This window comes from Chinchilla lanigera, unplaced genomic scaffold (genome assembly GCF_000276665.1).
Source record: "Chinchilla lanigera isolate Chin_1 unplaced genomic scaffold, ChiLan1.0 scaffold00003, whole genome shotgun sequence".
Lineage (NCBI taxonomy): Eukaryota > Metazoa > Chordata > Mammalia > Rodentia > Chinchillidae > Chinchilla > Chinchilla lanigera.
The window spans coordinates 14,933,178-14,943,805 of NW_004955404.1; positions in this window are offsets into that span (position 1 = coordinate 14,933,178).

Genomic DNA, 10,628 nt, shown 5'->3' on the forward strand with positions numbered 1-10,628 from the left:
AATTAGACCACATAGGCTTTTAAAGTGCACTACTAGACATTAGCAACATTTTAAAACAGCATTTGTTAAAAAGTTAAAACACTACTCAATGTTAATTGGGGAATTTTTAAGACCAAGAAGATATTTTTAAAAATTACTGGATATTTTTAAGTAACAGCAGGTGCTTCCAAAAAGAAGAATATAGTGGGGTTTATGTTCAAGTTGTATATTTTACTTTAGAAAAAAAGAGATGTTTACTTTTAAATGGAATATTTTGAGGAACATAACCTCATTTTTCCCCAAAAACTAAAATTGTAGTTATATTGAAAGCCAAGAGAAATTAAACATAAATAGAGGAATAGCATGCCCTGGACTGATAAGATCCCCATTTATACTCCAGGCCTATCTGACTTGCATTAGAGGTCAACACTGGAATTGTATGATTTTTCCAGAACCCAAATCAGACTGCGGGACACAAAGATATTTTACAAAAAGCTGACTTTGAAAAGTTTTTACTCAGTTCAGTCTTCTGCTTAGCAACGCCCTCCACAAGACCAGCCAGGTCACAGTTATGCAACACAGTAGATGGGGGACTTGGGCATTGTGAAAGTGTTTGTCCAAAGGTTGATGTATTTAACTTCAGATAGCATTATGTGAAAACATTTTTTAAATTAAATTTTCTAGTTTCTAAATAAAAAATAGAATGAATCTCTATGAGACAGCTTATATTGTGGTAGAGGTGTTTTAAGTAAAAACAGGAAGAGTCAACAGAGGGCTGGGGATTTAAAAACGGTCCATTTTACAAAATAGTAATTCACTAGAAATCATCCATGAGTGCATACTGATTCTGATGGGAGGGGAAGAGGAGAGGGGAGAAGGTAGAGAGTGACAGAGGGAAAGGCAGACAGTAGGTGAATGGATGCATATAGATGGACATGTGGAAGACTAAGACTTTTTTGCAATAGAATACCAACTAATAAATATAGAAAAACTGGCAGAAAAAGTGCCTTGCTGAAGCCGTAATTGTCCTAAATAATACAGAAAAACTCCAACAATGGTTGCTAAGTGGATACAGACTGAACATTTGGGAGGAACAGTGTGTATGCATGGATGGAATGTACCTTCCCACATTAACAAGAAGGGAATTGAGTCTTCACCATAGCAAAATTTGTCAGACACCATTCTAACGAAGGGATTAGAGTTATCACAAGAATGGTACGGTAACACAGTTGTATCTTGATGTGTTAGGCAATGACAGTGACACGTTACTTCTGTGATATTTCTGTGCCCCCGCCCCCACAAAAGCACAACCTGAGTCAAATCAACAGTCAGACAAACCCAGACTGAGGACATTCTATAATACAACTGGTCTGTACTCTTTTAAAATGTCAAGTAACCATTAAAGGTTGAGGATGTATTTTAGACTAAGTGAAGATTTAAAAGTTAAGACCATTAAATGCACTGGGCAATTCTGAATTTTTTAAAAAATGTAGTAAGGACAGAAGTTAGACAAATGGAGAAACTGAATAAAAACTGTGCAGTTGACAACAGTTTTACCAACATTAAATTTCCTGCATTTATTCATTATACCATGCTCTGTAAGATAACATCCTTAGTTTTAAGAAATGTACATTGATACAGTCAGGGATCACTACAGATCAGGGTGATATAGTGAATGTTTACCAATCATTTACAGTAAAAAACACATCACCAGAATTATGGGATATGTATTCAAGGCAATGGAAAGTATTTGAAGGAGATTAATTATATACATGTCCCATAAACATTCACCATATATGTGACATATATCATATATATAAAATCCAAGATCAAAAATTATCAAGAGAGAAAGCAAGGGTAGGGAAATACATTAAGCGAGTTCATCAAGATGAAGGATACACAGGAGTTCCTGATATTATTACTGCATCTTTTCTATAAATTTAACATTTTTTCCAAACAAAACGTTTGAATGCTATTTTCCACTGCTCAACAATAGATGAAGAATCCGTATGTAGAGAAGTAAGAGCTGGCTGTGTTATGTTCTATAAACATCATCGGGCAAGTCTTAATTCTGTGAGTACGATTTGTACAGCTCCCTGCAGCCTGGAGCGCTCAGACCTAGCTCAAGGCGAAGGCACAAAAATATGCATACCTGTGCGGAGTGTTCATGTGCAGTCAAGTGCCACGCAGAGCCTCCGCCCACCATGCAGACAGGTCCACCGGTGGCCCTTCCCTCCAGTGACAATGGAGTGCCACAGTCCTGGAAATCTGGCTCATCAGTGATTCACATTTGGTATGAGTATACAATGATAAATTACATAATGCTGTCTCTCACCTGTGTGAAAAATAATTTTGTTAGCAGGAGGCACCTGGACGAAGCTGTTCTGGTGATAACAGGGCTAGTTAGGAGTGGATGCTTTGTAAAAAGCCTCCAACAGTTAAACACAAAGCACTGCTAGAATGCTGCTCAACGATGGCCGTGTCGATGATTCCAAACTGTTGCAGTTGAAATTTGTTTTATTCCTGTTTTCTCCTAATACACAAATATTTCTAGGGGGTGTGCACTTTCTTAACCTGAAAATCAACTCTTTTTTGTCAGTTTTCTTAAAAGACTTGGTTGAACCCATCTGATTCTGCTGCTGGCGAGTTTTGTGAGAAACCAACATCACTGTTTCGCTGCAGGTTTTACATACCATAACCGAGCGCACACACAGGTACGGAAAAAGATAAAAATCTAGGCTTCCTCCACTCCAAAGAGAAAACCACTTCTAGGAAAGTTCAGCTTGGCGATTTGAAATAATGTTGAGAATTGGATGTCTGATTTGACAAAACAGAGGTTAACATCTCTGGTCACTTCTTAAAGTTTTATTAAAATTTAGTTTCTTTTTCTTCTCTTTTCTTTTTTTTTCTTTCCTTCTTTCCTTTCTGTTTTTTCTAAATACAGTATGTCCAGTTTTCTTTCTTTGTTTTATTAGCAAATGCAGGAAAAAATGAGAAAACATTGTATTCTCCAATTTTCAAGTGCTCAAACAGAAAACACTGTTGTTAAGAATACAGCAATGGAAGCACTACTAAATATGCTGGTAAAAGCATGAATGATACAAATATTCCTATATTCTGGATCAAAAATTTTCTTTTAGGGATCTACTCTAAGTATGTAATTATAAATGCTAACAAAAAATACACACGCAGATATTTTTTCAGTATTATTTATCAAAAGTGGAAATAAGGCAAATTTCAAAAAGTAAAAGTTCGATAAAATTATCTGTCCAAAAATAATTTCCTGGGGGCTGGGGATTTAGCTCAGCGGCAAAGCGCCTGCCTGGCAAGCGCAAGGTCATGAGTTCTGTTCTCGGTACTGGAGAAAAACCAAAAAAACAAAAAAACAACAAAAATAATTTCCTGGTAAATATTCATTTTACAATATTGACAATGATTATCTGAATTAACATTTTATTTTATTTTTATTTTAAAGAGTAAAAGCAGGACAACATATCAATAGGGGATTCACCGAATTACAGACAAAGTGGTAGGACATTATCAATGGTTGTTATTTTACCTATTGGTATCTTCAAGATAGTTTCTCAGGAAAACAAATAGACAAATAATAGTGAGTTACAGACAGAAATGGCAGGTAATTATCAATGGTTGTTATACTATAGCTTGGATTCTCCAAAGTGGTCTCTAGGGAAAACAAATAGAGCTATACATGAGTGATCAATCAAATAATCATTGACTATTTTCAATGGTTGGTGAAAACACATAGTAACAAACATCATCCATTTACAAAATAGCATAGGAACAATACAAACATTACATAGTTATAGACAGATTGGTGGAAAATCATCCATGGCTGCTGCAATACATGTTGGCATCCTCAAAGTGTCTTCTCACGAAAACAAAGATATGCAAGAAAGATCCAACAAGTAGTTACAGCCCAAGGGTTGCGAAAAATAGCGAATTACCGCCTCATCAGTAACTCCCCTCACTGAGATGTGATGGCTGGAAGGAAGGCCAGGACTAAAAAGAAGGACCGAGAGACCAGCACCAGTGTGCAGTAAGGGGCCGTCCACTTTTTCCTCTATACTCATGATTTTGCAGGGCTCCTCCTTGGAGACAACAGTCTGGCCAGAGGAAGAAGGCAGAGTATGCCCTGGGCCCCTTCATTCCTGCTGGACCAGCTGGTAGGAGGGGTCGGAGCCTTGAGGCCCCCGCTCCAGAGGACAGCCTGACCTCCACTGGCCACCCCCACCATCAGGACATGGCCCAGGGGGCCTCCCAGGGCAGTCCCTCCGGAGGTGGCCTGGCCCCCAGCAGCGGCAGCAGATGAATGCAGTCAACGAACCCCCCCCCCAGGCGACCCGAGAACCAGACCCAGGATCTGCCTCTCCCAATGCGGCATCAAAGGCAGCCATCCCCTCTCGGTCTCTCTGCCCTCTCCCCTTGGCCTCCTCCTAGCCACGGCCACAAAACACTGAGGAGGCAACTCCCACCAATATCTCAAGCACATCATCCGGGGCAAAAGCCATCCTCGGCAGCCTCCTTCCACTATCTGGGGCTGACTGAGCAACAAACCCATCCTCAAGAACAGTTTGTCCCTCTACTGAACCGGGATCCAGGGAAGTACGCTTTATCAATGCCTCTTGTCTAAGAAAGCAGAAGGGTGTTCTCTCCGGTCTCCCAGCACATTGGGATCCCTCAACCACTTAATGTTCTCTCCCCAACCATCCACACGGGCAGCAGGAACATGTGGATGAAGTCCTTGGCCCACTAGTCAGTCTCAGCACTATCAGCTGCAAAGTGTCCCAGGCAGGTAACCTAGACACGTGCCTTCTCCATAAACGCAGTTCTACAGAATCTGAATATTGGGCACCCATGAATCCACGAAGTCTCGGTGCAGACCTCCGGAGCTCCACTCGATCCTCCACCGCAGCCTGTACAGTTAGGGGAAGAATGACCCCTAGGGGGGCTCCTTAGGTATTGTGCAGGGTCCTCCTGGTTTCCGGCTCTCGGATGGCTCTCGTGTCCCCAGTCAGCTCGACCTCTGAGTCGTCGGACGTCGTTACTCTCGTGTTCTCCAAGTCCTTGTTCATCAGCTGCTCCTCCACTGACTCCGGAACTTTCTGGCTCTCAAGGGCAGGGCCAAGAGCGACCTGCCGTGTGGCATGTTTTCCCAGAGGTTTCTCCATGTCGGGGTGGTTCGCGCACATCTCCGGGCAGACCTATTGTGTCAGTGCTTCTCTGTGGCACGGCAGTTCTCAACTGCGTAGCGGTGGCCAGCCCAAGGGCCGGTGCACATTTCCACGCTGCTTCCTGGGCACCTGCTGCCTGCCTTTCCCGGTGCCTGCGCGGTGGGACTGGGCTGGGCCTGTGAGGGCCGGTGTGCCCCAGCCCACAGCCTCCCACTCCGGGTCCCTGAATTAACATTTTGTAAAGCCCATTTGCATCTAAACTATGAAATTAGGTAATCAAAATGTTAGCAATATTTCTGAGAGATGTGGTTATTGCTGATTATCAATTTTGTAGACTTTTTGAATTTTCCAAATACCAATAATAAACATAGGTTAACTATAGGATCTAGAGAATATAGAAAGAGAATTACTTAGGTGAGATAAACTTTTAACTCTATATTTTATTTATGTCAGTGCCTTATTACTCTAGCAATAGCTTTAATATCTCTACCATCTCACATGCTTTTTAGTACGTGATTGCATGGCTGTTCTGAAAAGTTTTGTATCATAGTTGAATTATATTTCCAGCGTTGCTGTTCTCTGGCACTATATGACATTTGAAAATCCCAGTGTATTAGCATTAAAAGGACAGATCAGGTGAACACCGGGCTTAGTAAAGTGCTCTACATACAAAAGCCACTGGAGGACAGTACTTTTAGGATAATCATTCATTTCTAGAACTTTGGACTCTTTGTTATAAGTACACTGCCCAAGAGTTAACAGTGGTGAACACAATTCATTCTGTGTCGATACAACTTCCAAATATCTGATACGGTTACTCCATATCAGATCTAGTTGTTACCCAAATGATGGTTCCCAAGTTGCACAATGGGCCTAGCTAGATTTGTTGGCGCCTGTCTTTTGGGGAGGCGCCTAAAATCAGTTACCAGGCAATGAGAAATGGTTAGGCAAATTTCCGGAGAAACCTGATGTTGCCCCAGAGTATAATAATGTTCAAGCTTCTGATTTACATGTGTGGGGGCACAAATGCGGATGACAATTAGGAACATGAAACAAACCAGTTTGGTGGAATTTGGGCTTTCAAGTCTTTATTTATTTATTTATTTATTTATTGTACCAGGAATCAAATTCAAGTCTTTCTTAAGCAGCTAGGGTGCAGAAGTGAGAGCCATGTCCACAAGCCAGGCTGGTCTCCAGCCTGCAGCTGTGGAGGACAGGACAACTGACTACAGGTGGCTTTTTAATGGGATGACATATTTATTTATTGTACAGATCATTGCATTTAAAAAAATATATATATGTAAAATGGAGTGCACACTATGGAGTACAGTGTGATAATTCCATACATGTATATAATATATGATGATACAGTCAGGGTAATTAGCATTTCCAGCTATATTTCAGTTATTTTTTTTATATAGTGAAAAATGTATACTTAGATCAGTCAGCTATCAAACATGTCCAACCATGGCCTGAAGGGTTTGTTATGTTACTTCATTTTAATCTTATAATAAAAATATTATAAAAAATAAAGGAAGCTTTGTTAGTTATACATATTAACGATATTATATATTTTAAATGTGGCCCAATACAATTCATCCCATGCAGCACAGGTAAGCCAAAATGTTGGACAGCTATGGATCTTGATTTTATTGGCAACATCCGAAGCACCAGAATCAGAAACTTCTCCATCAGGCCTGATCAGTTTACTGATCTTGGCCACATCCACTCAGAGCTTCTTCACATTCTGTTTGATATGGTGTTTCTTGGCCTTGGTCTCCACAATGAACATAAGTGTGTCGTTGCCTTCCATCTTCCTTTGTGGCAGACTGTGGTCGGAGGAACTTGATGGCATTGATGGTCCAGGTTGTTTCTCTTAGGGAGGTTCCTCCAGGGATTTGTAGGCTGCCTCTGGAGCAGCTGGGTCTTGGGTCGACACAGGTGGGTGACATGTAGTTCTTTTCTGTGCTGTTGACAGCTTTCAGCACGGCTTCCTTGGCCTTCAAAGCCTTTGCCTGGACTTTGCTTTGGGAGGGGTAAAACTTCCTTCTTTGCTTTTAGAGCCACCTTGTTGAAAACACTGGTTTCCTTTCTGGCTTTCTCACTTTTATCCCTTCTTCCTAGATTTCCTAACTGTGGATCTTTGGAATGGCATTGACATTTTTAAAAACTAAGTTCTATGTTGGGGTCAGCCTTACCAACCTTACCACCAGGTATCTTACCACCAGATATCTTTATCAAAAGATATCACTGTATCCGTTTTGTCAGGGCCAGCCCCTATTTCAAGGTTGGTTTTTTTGGTTGGCAGACCAGATAGTTTCCCAAGAGCTATGATTTAAAAAGCCTTGGGAAAGTCCTTTACATAAAATATGCTCTCCTGGTGCTGGAGGAGCCATCTATTGGTCATCTATTCACATCAATTCTCTGTGCTCTTGGGTTCCTTCTAAAAACAGGAGACTTAATTCCTATGAAGGTATGTACCGTGACATTACCAGTATTTGAACATCAGTTTAGTCAATGCTTTATCCCAATAGAAGAAGCAATGGATACAATATATGGTTTGGGGAGTGGGTGTTTCTTATACACCTGCAAGGGAAAAACATCCTTGGCAAACATTTTACAACCTTCACCAGTAAAGACAGTTCAACACCTAGATTTCATAATATGTAATATCAAATCACAATGAGGAAACTGACAGTATCCTCAAAAAAAGATTAACAGATAACGTATAAACAACTGAATTTGCCTTTACTTTGTGCTGCCAAGTACACAAATTTAAACCTACCTTGCCTTGTAAGCCAAATTATCCCTTAAGTCCACTCTGAGTAAGAGCTGGTTGGAGGATCTTGCAGGACTTGACTCAGAATTCATCACTTTTGGGAGAAGGAAGTGTGAAAAAGCAGACCTACTTGGTAAAGAAAGGCTTAACCTACTTAAGTGGCCAAGGGAATTTTTGAGGGCAGCCAGGTCTCACTCAGTAGAGCCGGGTTAAACATGGTGTCTGGACCATAATGGAAGAATAATCAGTGTCGGTTGAAAAAATGAATGGCTTTCATACTGAGTGTTACTTGAACAAGTTGAATTTCGTTTGTTCTTGAAGTTAATCCTTCTTTCAGGCAAACAACTGTTACTGACATCTCAACATAAAAAAAAATTCAGATGTAGTTTAAACTGATTGGAGACTATGCATTTATGTGCTAAAAGTGCTATGTTACACTGATTCTTTCTCTCTGAGTTCATCTACTACCTAAAGAACCTAGGTGTAATATTTTCCGGTCTAGGGCAAGAGCACCATATTAGGTGTCTAAACAGATAAAACTATAAACCAAGCACGCAAGGGTTCAGTACAATATATTAGCCTCCCACTTTAATAAGCCTTTGTAACTACTTGAAAAGCCTCATTCAGATTTAGAATTCTTGGACTCTGAGTTTTGTGCTAAAAAGCAGATCATGGGGAGAATTGTTTCATCCATAGCCCATCTCTGAAAGGGCTTTACGTTCACAAGCAAAGATACCCACATGACACGATCAAATTCAAACCACTCCTCCTTTGCCTTACAAACAGACCTGCTCAGGCCCGGACTACTCACGCTGGCAGGGTTGCCTGGTGCTGTTGCCCGTGCAAGAATGGACCCAGGCAACAAGTTCTTGAAGTAGACTGGGATTATTTGCACAGGGAATTCTTGGATCCTCAGTATTCTGAGCGTTCTAAATCAGTGGCCTCCAACCTTTTTGACACCAGGCACCACTTTTGTGGAAGACAGTCTTTCCATGGACAGGAGGGGAGTTTGGTTTTAGGATGGTTCAAGTGCATCGACTGTATTGTGTGCTTTATTTCTATTGTTATTACATTAGATTCTCCTAAGGATCACACACCCTTGATCCTCAGGTGTGCAGCTCACAGTGGGGTTCACACTCCTGTGAGAATCGAATACCACAGCTGATCTGACGGGAGGCTGAGCTTAGGCTGTAAGGTGAAGCTTTCCTTGTGGGCCTGTGGTTTTCCTTCTGCTGTGTTTTCTTTTCCTTCTACTGTGGGGAACCTCTTGTCTGGATCACTGATTTTGGATCTTTAACGCATCTATAATTCACCTGGAGATCTTACTAAGACATTGGAGGTCTGGGACAGGGCTGAGAGCCTGAGTTTCCAACTAGTTCCCTGGTAGTCCTGGGGCAGCACATTGTGGACCACTCTTTGGTGCGTAGCCTCCAGAGGCCCTCCCAGGGCTCTAGGTGGGTGTGGCCTCCTGGCTCCCAGACACCTCACTCTTCAGGGATCAGCAAGGAGCAAGGAGAGCCAGGAGGGGTCCTCTAAATGGTGGGGCCCCCGGTCTCCCTGACAGCAGGCACCCCTTGCTTGTTCAGGGCAGTTCCGGCCTCTTCTTTGTCAAGCTCCCAATGCATCGGTGCGCTCTGTTCCCACACTGCTGGGCCCTGCTCCTTCCCCAGGGCTCAGCCAAAATCACCACCCTTTGATCTCCCACTCGCTCTCCCCAAATCAGGTTTGTCTTGGCTCCTTTCTTGGCTGCCTTCCCACTCCTTCCCCCGCTTTCTCTTACGCCACAAAACAAATGTAAAATAACATTTCAAAAATATTAAAAACGAATGCTGATGAAATCGTGGTTTTGTTTTCTTGGAATAACAACAATAGTACACACAGCCTCTCCAGGGCTGAGCTATGGTTTGTGTGCAGAATCCTATCTGCTCACCCATGACCTGAAATCAAGATTTTTCCAACAGGAGTGTTTGCTGGATTAGGGGAAACTGGGTCTTTCTCATGTGTGTTCATTTTGACCAGGCTCTGAAACAGGCTGCTAAACATAACTTTACTTCCTGAGTTTTATGACAAATGGAGCACCCCTCTCCTCCTGCCTGTAACTGGGATGAAGCTTAATCCTTCCCCTCGGGTTCGAGTATTTGCACTGGTTTTGAGTTCTTTCTTCTTTCCCAGGTTGTTTTTCACTATTTGCCCGAGATATTTGAGCAGGTGCTTTGCACACCCTACGCTAATGTGAGGCTTTTGTCTGTCTTCAGATTGAAAGCGGGAGCTACTGCAGGGAGAAGTGTTTCTGGCTAAACTATTCACACCTGTTTTGATGTTGAACTGAAACCCCAAGGCAGAGAGGTCTTCCTCGTTAGAGGAACGCGCCCAGCGCCGAAGAGACACAGTCCCTTGTGCTGCTTCCTCCTGGCACAAGACAAGCGGCCCCGAGGGCTGCGTTCTGTGGCTCTGGGCTGAGTGGCCACCCTGGTCCCTTCCAGGAGCCATCGGACACTGGGGAGCCCTGCTGGGAAGGTTTTGGGAGCGCCTCGCTAAATTTGGTGGCCGGGCTGAGAGCCTGAGGTCGCGGGGTACTCACTGGACCCCGGCCTCCGGCCTGACCCCGCCTCCCTGGCCCCTCAGCCCGCGACCCTTCCCGCGGGAGCTGAGGGCCGCGGGGCGGCGGGGGCGGGGCG